The following is an 11,690-nucleotide window of genomic DNA, read 5'->3' on the forward strand; positions in this document are numbered from 1 at the left end:
CTGATTATTAGTGATGCTGAGCAACAAACATTTTTCGTATGTTTGTTGGCTACTTGTATGTCTTTTTTAAAGAAGCATTTGTTCAAAAGTCCTTTGCCCACTTTTTAATGGGGTTATTTGTTTTTTGTTTGTTGATTTGTTTAAGTTTCTTGTAGATCCTGGATATTGGACCTAAGTTTTCTTCTAGAATTTTTATAGTTTGAGGTCTTACATTTAAGTCTTTCTTCCATTTTGATTGTGTACTGTGATAGGGAAGGATTCAGTTTCATTTTTCTGCATATGGATAGACAGTTATCCCAACATCATTAATTGAATAGGGAGTCCTTTCCCTATTGCTTATTTTTGTTGACTTTGTTGAAGATTAGATGGTTGTAGATGTGTGGCTTCATTTCTAGGTTCTCTATTCTGTTCCTTTGGTCTATGTGCTGTTTTTATCCCAGTATCATGCTGTTTTGGTTACTGCAGCCTTATAGTATAGTTTGAGGTTGGGTGGTGTGATGCCTTCAACTTTGTTCCTTTTGCTTAGGATTGCTTTGGCTATTCAGGCTCTTTTCTGAGTCCATATAAATTTTAGAATAGTTTTATCTAATTCTGTGAAAAATGACGATAGTTTGAATAGTATTGAATCTGTAGATTGCTTTGGGCAGTCTGGCCATTTTAACAATATTGATTCTTCCAATTCATCAACATGGAATGTTCTCCCATTTGCTTGCATCATCTCTGATTTCTTTTAGCAGTGTTTGGTAGTTCTCCTTGTAGAGATCATTCACCTCCTTGTATTGTTAGATGTATTCCTAAGTATTTGTGTTTTTGTGTTTGTGTGTATGTGTGTGTGTGTGTTTGGCTATTGTAAATGGGATTGCATTCTTAATTTGGCTCTCAGCTTGAACATCATTGGTATATAGAAATGTTTCAGATTTTTGTACACTGATTTTGTATCCTGAAACTACTGAAGTTGTTTATAAGTTCTCAGATTATTATGGCAGATTCTTTACTATTTTCTAGGTATAGAAAATCATATTGTCAGTGAAGACAGATAGTTTGACTTCTTTTACTATTTGGATGCCTTTTGTTTCTTTCTCTTGCCTGATTGCTCTGGTTAGCACTTGTAGTACTATGTTGAAAAGGAGTGGTGAGAGTGGGCATCCTTCGTCTTGTCCCAGTTCTCAAGGTGAATGCTTCCAGCTTTTGACCATTCAGTATGATGTTGGCTATGAATTCATCATAGATGGCTCTTATCATTTTGAGGTGTATTCTTTTGATGCCTAGTGTGTTGAGGGTTTTTATCATGAAGGGATGTTGGATTTTATTAAAAGCTTTCTCTGCATCTATTGAGATGATCATACGGTTTTTTGTTTTTAATTCTGTTTATGTGGTGAATCACATTTATTGATTTGTGTATGTTGAGCTAAGCTTATATCCCAGGAAAAACGCCTATTTGATTGTGGTGAATTAACTTTTTGATGTGCTGCTGGATTCAGTTTGCTAGTATTTTGTTGAGGATTTGTTCATCTATATTCATCAGTGATGTTGGCCTGTAGTTTTCTTTTTTGTTGTGTTTGCCAGATTTTGATATCAGGATGATGCTGGCTTCATAGAATGAGTTAGGGAGGAGTCCCTTCTCTTCGATTCTTAGGAATAGTTTCAGTGGGATAGGTACCAGCTCTTTGTACATCTGGTTGAATTTGGCTGAGTCCATCCATCCAGGGATTTTTTTTTTTTTTTGGTTGGTAGATTTTTTTATTACTGATTCAATTTTGGAACTCCTTATTGATCTGTTTAGGGTTTCAATTTCTTCCTAGTTCAATCTTGGGAGGTCGTGAATTTCTAGGATTTTATCCATTTCCTCTAGATTTCCTAGTTTGTGTGCATAGAGGTGTCATAAGGATGTTTTATATTTCTGTGGAATTGGTTGCAATGTCACCTTTGTCATTTCTGATTGTGCTTATTTGGAACTTTTCTTTTTTTCCTTGTTAATGTAGCTAGCAGTCTATCAATGTTGTTTATCTCTTCAAAGAACAAATTATTGGGTTTATTGATCCTTTGTATGCATTTCTGTGTCTCAATTTCATTCAGTTCTGCTCTTCTTTTCTTCTGCTAGCTTTGGGATCAGTTTGTTCTTGTATTTCTAGTTCTTCTAGGTGCAATATTAGATTGTTAATTTGAGATCTTTCTAACTTTTTGATGTAGGCATTTAGTGCTGTAAACTTTCCTTTTAACTCTGCTTTTCTGCATCCCAGAGATTTTGGTATTTGTGTTTGTTTTCATTATTTTCAAATAATTTTTTGATTTTTACTTTTATTTTGTTGTTTACCCAAAAGTCATTCAGGAGCAAGCTACTTAATTTCCATGTAATTGGGTGGTTTTGAGTATTGATTTGTTATTGATTTCTGTTTTCATTCCGCTGTGGTCTGAGGGTACGTTTGGTATGATGTTGATTTTTAAAAAATTGATTAAGACTTACTTTGTGGCTGAGCATGTAGTCAATCTTAGAGTATGTTCCATGTGTGGATGAGAATAATGTATATTCTCTGGTTGTTGGGTGGAGTATTCTGTAGATATCTTTTAGGTCCAACTGGTCAAGTGTAAATATAAGTCCAGAATTTCTTTGTTAGTTTTCTGCCTTGATGATCTGTCTAACACTGTCAGTGGGGTGTTGCAATTCTCCACTATTATTGTGTGACTGTGTAAGTCTTTTCATAGGTCTAGAAGTACTAGCTTTATGAATCTGGGTGATCCCTGCTGGGTGCATATATATTTAGGATAGATCAATGTTCTTGTTGAATTGAACCCCTTATCATTATGCAATGCCCTTCTTTGTCTTTTAAAACTTTTGTTGGGCCGGGCGCGGTGGCTCAAGCCTGTAATCCCAGCACTTTGGGAGGCTGAGACGGGCGGATCACAAGGTCAGGAGATCGAGACCATCCTTGCTAACACCGTGAAACCCCATCTCTACTAAAAAATACAAAAAACTAGCCGGACGAGGTGGCGGGCGTCTATAGTCCCAGCTACTCGGGAGGCTGAGGCAGGAGAATGGTGTAAACCCGGGAGGTGGAGCTTGCAGTGAGCTGAGATCTGGCCACTGCACTCCAGCCTGGGCGACAGAGCGAGACTCCTTCTCAAAAAAACAAAAACAAAAACAAAAACAAAACAAAAAAACACACACAAAAAAACTTTTGTTAGTGTCAAGTCTGTTTTATAAGAATAGTAACCCCTGTTCTTTTCTTTTTATTTTCTGTTTGCATGATAGATCTTTCTCTATCCCTTTACTTTGAGCCTGTGCGTATAGTTACATGTGAGGTGAGTCTCTTGAAGACAGAAGATGGTTGGCTCTCATTTTTTAAATCCAATTAGCCACTCTCTGTCTTTTAAGTGGAGTGTTTAGACCATTTACATCAAGGTTAATACTGATATGTGAGATTTTGATCCTGTCATCATGTTATTAGCTGGTCGTTTCGTAGACTCAATTGTGTAGTTGCTTTATAGGGTCTGCAGGTTATGAACTTAAGTGTGTTTTTATGGTGCCAGGTATTGTTCTTTTCTTTCCGTGTTTAGAACTCCTTTAAGGATCTCTTCTAAGGCTGGTCTAGTGGCCATGAATTCCCTTTGCATTTGCTCATCTGTAAAGATTTTATTTCTCCTTCATTTATGAAGCTTTGTTTGGCAGAATATGAAATTATTGGTTGGAATTTCTTCTCTTAAATTTAAAGATGCTGAAAATAGGTCCCTAATCTTATCTGGCTTGTAAGTTTTCTGCTGAAAAGTCTGCTTTTAGCCTAATGGAGTCCCTTTGTAAGTGACCTGACCTCTTTCTCTAGCAGCCTTTAAGATTTTTTTCTTTCACATTGACCTTGGAAAGTCTGATGACTATGTGTCTTGGGGATGGTCCTCTTGCACAGTGTCTCACAGGGATTCTCTGAATTTCTTGAATTTGCATGTCAACTTCTTTAGTGAGGTTGGAGAAATTTGGGGGGACTAGGTCCACAAATACATTTTTCAAAGTTGCTTGCTCTTTTTCCTTCTCTCTTAGGAATGCCAGTGGGTCATAGGTTTTATCTTTTTACATAATCCGATATTTTTCAGAGGTTTTGTTCATTTTTAAAAAATTCTTTTTTCTTTCTTTATTTTTTTTTTTCTGACTGGGTTGATTTAAAAGACTAGTCTTTGAGCTCTGAGATTTTTTTCTCATCTTGCTGTAGTCTATTGTTAATGCTTCCAACTGTATTTTGAAATTCTTGTAGTGAATTTTTCAATTTCAGAAGTTCTGTTTCATTCTTTCGTAAAATAGGTATATCATCTTTCAACTCTTGTGTCATTTACTAGTTTCCTTGGATTGGGTTTCACCTCTTTCCTGAAGTTTGTTGAACTTCCTTGCCGTCTAGATTGTGAATTCTATTTCTGTCATTCTAGCCACTTCAATCTTGTTAGGATCCATTGCTGGGGAGCTAGTGCAATCATTTGGAGACAAACACTTTGAATTTTTGAATTCCTAGAGTTCTTGTGCTGCTCTTTCTCATCTGAGAGGGCTGGTGTTTTTTTTTTGTTTGTTTTTTTTTTTTTTTTTGAGACGGAGTCTTGCTCTGTGTCCCAGGCTGGAGTGCAGTGGCGCGATCTCGGCTCACTGCAAGCTCCGCGTGCCCGGGGTTCACGCCATTCTCCTTGCCTCAGCCTCCCGAGTACCTGGGACTACAGGCGCCCGCCACCTCGCCCGGCTAATTTTCTTGTATTTTTAGTAGAGACGGGGTTTCACCGTGTTAGCCAGGATGGTCTCGATCTCCTGACCTCGTGATCCGCCCATCTCAGCCTCCCAAAGTGCTGGGATTACAGGCTTGAGCCACCGCGCCCGGCCAGGGCTGGTGTTTCTTTAGCTTTTAAAGTTGCTGTTGTTTTGGTGGAGTTTTTTGTTTTTATACATATTTTTTCCCTTGAGAATTTGTGGTGTATGTTTTATGTAGCCAACTGGCTTCATTTATGGGTGATTTCAGAGGTCCAGGGCTTGTATGGGTTCTTTTGCTGTTCTATTCTTTTTTTTTTTTTAACGGAGTCTCGCTCTGTCACCTAGGCTGGAGTGCAGTGGTACAATCTCAGCTCACTGCAGCCTCCACTTCCCAGGTTCAAGAGATTCTCCTGCCTTAGCCTCCCGAGTAGCTGGGATTACAGGCTCATGCCACCACGCCCGACTAATTTCTGTATCTTTAGTAGAGATGTGGTTTCACCATGTTGGCCAGGATGGTCTCGAACTCTTGACCTCTGGTGATCTACCCACCTCGGCCTCCCAAAGTGTTGGGATTACAGGCGTGAGCCACCGTGCTCAGCCTAACATGGATTCTTTAGTTGTAGCTAGATTCCTGCATTGGGTTTCACATATGAAGTGTGCTGAAGAAATTTTTGTTTGGTGGTCTAATTCAGACTGAGATCCAGTAAATGGCACTTAAGAGTAAGGGCCAGCAGGTAGGCTCTTCCTCATCTTAGCACCTCTTTTGTATTCTCAGCAATGTTCTGGGGAGCACATTTGGGGAGATAGGAGGTCAAGAGATGACCCTCTTGTCAAGTTCATTCCAACAAGGCCTTCCAACACCCCTCGAATGACTGGTGCCACACCCACATTTCCTTAGCCCCAAGGGTGTGGGGCTCTGGTAGGCTGTGTTGCCTCCTCCATTAGGGGCAACCCAAGCCAAAGGTTAGGTCACTAGCAGACCTGCAGTTCCCCGGGGAGCTGGTCCTCTGTGATTGGCATAGTCAGGGTGGGTAGCAGGGTATGTATGGGGGTCATCTGTTGATGCAGTGCGTCAAGGGCAGAGGATCCCTAGACAAGGCAGTGTTGTCAGGGATATGCAGCTGGTGTGACACCCAAGGCCCTGGGTTTTGTGCTCAGCAGACAGCTATGGGGACAGTACAGCATGTGCTTCCCCAACCAAGTTTCTTCCTGGTGTCTGCCTCCCTAGCAGGCCTGACCAGTTAGTTTTGTCCTAAGCCTTCTGTGTCCAGATTGCTGGTATTCTGGGATGTGGGACTTCACTGGGCAGATGCTGCAGCTGGCAAACAGGGTACATCCTTCCTGGACTGCACTTGTGGAAGGAGGCATGCCCAGCTCCTATGCCAGCATATGAACCCATACTTTATTCTTTTCAGTGTTGTGAGAGTGGGGGCTCCTCCCTCACTTGATCTCAGATCTCAGCTCAATACCCTTGAGCTGTGTTCTCAAACTCTGGGGGGTTGGGTCTGGGCCTATGACTTTGTCCTCTGGCCCCACGGGGTGGTGTACTGACTCCCAGGCTGCCGGCAAAGCACTCGGGCAAGGCAACGAAGGCTGTGCTGTTTGCACGCTCTTGAAGGGGCAGCCAGGCAGGGGCCTTGGGAAGGGCTAGTGGACAGACACACCCTCGTCTTGTGGGAAAGACAGCCCTTCTCCATCCCAGCCCCAAAGTCAACAGAAGCTAGAGTCACTCAGAGCAAGATGGAGAGCTCTGGGGGATGGGCACCTAAGGTTGCCTTTTGCTACAGCTGCTTTTTGAAAACAGAATCATACTCTTTGGAGTCTTCTGCACTTCAGTACTGTGTTTCTGGAATTCACCCATGTGTGATTTCTACAGCTGTGATTTATTGGTTTTTGCTGTATGTTACTTATCCAGTGTCCTGTTGATTGGGTTGTACTTATCTGTTATTATAAATAACACTCCTACAAACATTTTGCTCGTGATTCCTAGGGCATTATATGCAAAATCTCTGTAGGGTATATACCTAGGAGTGGAATTGCTGGTTCATAGAGGATGTGTATATTCAGCTTTTCAAGATAATATGTAACTCCTCTTTAAATTGGTTGTATCAGTTTATATTCCTGCCAGCAGTGGATGAGTATTCCCATTGTTTCACATTTTTCTTTTCTTTTTTTTTTTTTTTGAGACAGAGTCTCACTCTGTTGCCCAGGCTGGAGTGCAGTGGCGTGATCTCAGCTCACTGCAACCTCCATCTCAGGTTCAAGCCATTCTTGTGCCTCAGCCTCCCAAATAGCTGGGATTACAGGTGAGTGCCACCGTGCCTGGCTAATTTCTTTTTGTATTTCTAGTGGAGATAGGGTTTTGCCATGTTGGCCAGGCTGGTCTTGAACTCCTGGCCTCAAGTGATCCTCCTGCCTCGGCCTCCCAAAGTGCTGGGATTACAGGCATGAGCCATGGTGCCCCGCCCACATTTTTCTAATATTTGGTACTATGGTAAGGTGGCTGGCAAGTGGTATTTCATAATGGTTTGAATTTGCATTTATCTTATTACTAACTTAGGAGGTTGAATATCCTTTCAAATGATTGTTGCTATTTATCTTTCCACTTTCTTTTTTTGGCGGGGACAGAGTCTCGCTATGTCAGCCAGGCTAGAGTGCAATGGTGTGATCTCAGCTCATTGCTACCTCTGCCTCCTGGGTTCAAGCAATTCTCCTGCCTCACCCTCCCAAGTAGCTGGGATTACAGGCGCCTGCCACCACACCCAGCTAATTTTTGTATTTTTAGTAGAGACAAGGTTTTGCCATGTTGGCCAGGCTGGTCTCGAACTCCCGACCTCGAGGGGGGTGATCCACCCCTCCTCGGCCTCCTGAAGTGCTGGGATTATAGGCGCGAGCCATCACGCCCGGCCTTCTCTTTCTTTATAAAGAATAATAACCAGCATTAACACAATCATTTATTGGGTACTACTTTCTGTGTGCCAGTCTCTGCATATCACATGTTATTCCCTTATCAGTCTTATGAAATAGTTACCATGATATTTTGGGGCCCCAGAAAAATTATTATTAGAGTATATGTTACAAACTGTATTTCTCCAAATCATGGCCTTCACATCTTTATGACATGTGACTTGAGAACCCAAGCCTAGCCTGTAATACTGCAATTTGACTGTAGGTATCTAATTTCTAAAGTCTATCCTAAGGCTTTTCAGGGATCCAAAAAAATCCCTAGTGGTTATATGAAAGAAACATTTCTAGACTTCATCTCCAAAGCCTTTTCTTTGTTACCTTAGCAGAACGGCTAAGACCACTGGCATTTTTGCTTGTTTCTAGAGTGATATAAGAAATCACTTACATGTGAAAACACCAACCTAGAGCAAGGTATAAGCTTCTTTTCAGAAGGACTGTCTCTTAGAGGAACTATACATTTTTTTTTTCTCAATGAATGATTTTTTTTTTTTTTTCTGTTTGACTTCCAAAAAGGAGTTGGCTGGTGATATGAGTCTGGAATTTTAGAAAAGAGGAATGTACTTATTGGTTCTTTTGAATGAATCAATCCAATAAGCATTTATTTTGAGTCTACTTTCTACAACACCCTGAGATATAGAGAGAGATGACAGAACAAGGGGACGTCATGCCCATCTCCACTATGTTTCCTATTTAGTTGAAAAGTTTCAAACTCTCAAAGATGGGGGGGGGATTCATTCCTTTTTACTCGTTACAAGTAATTTTTTCCTCATTTGTGTGTACCCCTGGCATATGGGGGTTACACAAAGTTTAGGATAGGGTTCCTGGTTGATTCCCAAATACACAGAAAGTTATCATTTTTAAGAAACATTTTTGACAATGTTCATAGTATATCAGAGCAAAACAAACATCCCAGAGCTTCCTTTCAGCCTTCCTGAGAGAATATCCTTAGGGAATATTGTGGGATGGCTCCAAAGAGATATGGAAAGGTGATATGATTCTGCTATGGGCAGCTGGAGCCTCCCTCACCCAATGGAGGAGACCCAGCAAGCCTGGCTGAGAGCTGCATTTTGGGCAGTGGAGAGGTGTAATGTGTTCTGATGCCACTGTTCTGTGTGATGTGTTGTGTTGGGCCAAGTTAGGCTCAGCGAGTCCACTGGGCCACAGGACCCCTAGGTGTCCAGGCTGCAGGTCAAGGGAGGATGAGCAGAAAGTTAATGAAAGGGATGCACAAAAGGATGACTTGTGAGCCACAGAGGTTGGAGCTAAAACTTACCTTTCTTTGTATACCCCTGGGCAGGTCCTCTCCTCAACTGTGCTTGTCTTCCAGCCCAAAACCATACTATGTCTGATGATTTGCTTTATTAGTAGAATTGAAAATATAACAAAATTTTAGATTTGACTAAAGCACATACATACACACTGCACACTCGTATCCTCTCTTCAACCTTTGCATCACTCACTTACCCTTAGCATATATGGTCTTAGGCTATCATTCACTTAAAAAAAAAACTTTATTGAGATATAATTTGCATACTATGAAAACCTCCCATGTTAGGTATAGATTTCAATGATTTTTAGTAAGTCTGCTGAATGATGAAATCATCACCAAAATCTAATTCTGAAACATTTCCATTATCCCCAGAGAGATCCCTGATGCTCATTTGCAGTCATTCCCTGCTCCCTCTGCCCCTCCAGCCCCAGGCAACCACCAATCTACTTTCTGTCTCTATAGATTTGCCTTTTCTGAGCATTTTATAAAAATGGAATCATACAAAGTGTGGTCTTTGTGTCTGACTTCTTTCACTTAGCATGAAATTTATCCACGTTGTAGCATGTATCAGCATCTCATTCCTTTTTATTGCTGAACAGTGTTCCATTCCTTGGATATACCATACTGTGTTCATCCAGTCACCAGCTGATGAATATTTGGGTTGTTTCTACCTTTTGGCTATTATGAATAATGCTGCTATGAACATTCATATGCAAGTCTTTGTGTGTACATATGCCTTGATTTCTCTTGAGTATAAACCTAGGAGTGGAATTGCTGGTTCTTATGGTAAATCTATCTTCTCAAGATCTTATTCACAAACATCCAGTTTCTTAACTTGTTAAGAAGCTGACAAGCTATTTTCCAAAGTGGCTGCATCATTTTGTATTCCCTGTGATTGACTTAATGGTGTGAGTTCTGTCTCCCTCTGTATGTTGTAGGTTTCTTGAGGACAGCAATGCTACTCAAGTCCTAAATCACCGCATAGGTTTTGGGTCATTGATGATGATGACTGTAGTGGGCTGAATGTGGCTCCAAAGATACATTTGTCCTAATTACTAGGATGAGAGAATATTACATAGCAAAGGATGTAAGTGATTAAAGATCTTGAGAAGAGAGGCTCATCCCAGAATATCCAGGTGGGCCCTAAATGCCTATTGTGTATTTCTTGGACACCATGAGATAATGTTTCCTTTATATAAACACAATAGTTGTAAATAACCTCACGTAACAGTAAAATAATTAGGAAGAAGTTCATTTTCAGTATTTTTATTCTTTTTAAAATAAGTAATATAATTTAATTTTTATTCATTTATTCACAATTTAATTTTTATTCATTTGTAATTTATTGATTTTATAATTTGTATTCACATAATTTAATTTTTAACAATTGCTGAGTTTAACAACTGGCTTATTAGTTTCTTAAAATTTTAACAAGATTCTCTCTCACGAACTGATAAAAACTAATTCCAGCTCATTTAGATTTATGCATATAAAGAGCATTCAACAAAACCTTGCATACACAAATGGCATGTATTAGCTAATTACTACTGCTACTACTATTAATTATTTTCACTGGTGAGCTCTACAAAGGCTGAAAGTAGACCTATTCTCTTATTATCCTAGCACTAACACTGAGCTAGGGCCATCCTGTTTTGTGCCCAGGGAAGATTAATTACTGTTTGAAGAGACTCAAATTTAAGGGCATGGTCACCCAAGAACAGCACAGATTTGGTAGCAAAATGAAGGCAATGTTAGCTACTCCATCTCTATCAGAGTGCTTGATGTGTTCAGATCATGTTAAGAGCCAATTGTTAGGAATAAAGAGAGGGCCCAGAGAGGGGGCAGGTAAGGCAAATCTTGTTTAAGGTGCATCATTTTGGGGATCTAGAGTAAGAACCATCAGCTTGTGAGAGGAAGTGTTTATGGTTTGTCTCTTTATTCCCATCTGCTGTTCTTACTGGTATGTGTGCTCTCTGTTGTCTTTAGTTGGTGACCTTTTGTTCTCTGATCACCACGTCCATCCCTGATTTAAAAGTTGAGTAATATTTAAGAGGCAACCGGAGATCAGGAATTGACAAAATCACCATAAAAGCATACCAAAGGCAACTGACTTTTAAAAAGTACTTGCCAGGTAATTCATACATGGGCTCCTTAGATGTTGGATGTTACTTAAATGTCTCAAAAATAAAATCATTATAAGGATCCATTTATCCTTTTGTTTAATTCCATAAATTGTAAACTTATACCTAAGTTTGCAGAAATTGTGGTGTTTTCTAATACTCCTATGTGTAAGTAAAGCTAGAATAAAACAGATCAATTCATTTAGGGGAAAGATAAGCAAATTATGTAAAAACAGCTGATTTACTTTGTACCAGAAATTCTTTGTGTTATAAGCGACAAGTTTCACTCATCCTTGAATTAGCTTCAAAGAGACAGTGTAAATTCTGGAGAGAAAAAAGAGTGCATTAAAGACCCAACCTGAGGGACTTCAAACTACTTATCTAGGAGCGTGCTTCCCAAAGCATGCCGTATGGAATTTTTTTTCTGGGAAATGCTTCAGGAATAAAATTTCCTAAATTATTCTTTTTAAAATAATTTATTTGTATTCATATAATTTAATTTTTAATAATTGCTGAGTTTAACAACTGGCTCATTAGTTTCCTGAAAATTTAACAAGATTCTCTCTCATGGGCTGATATAAATGAACTCCAGCTCATTTAAATTCATGCATATAAA

This window comes from Mandrillus leucophaeus, unplaced genomic scaffold (assembly GCF_000951045.1).
Source record: "Mandrillus leucophaeus isolate KB7577 unplaced genomic scaffold, Mleu.le_1.0 Scaffold169, whole genome shotgun sequence".
Taxonomy (NCBI): domain Eukaryota; kingdom Metazoa; phylum Chordata; class Mammalia; order Primates; family Cercopithecidae; genus Mandrillus; species Mandrillus leucophaeus.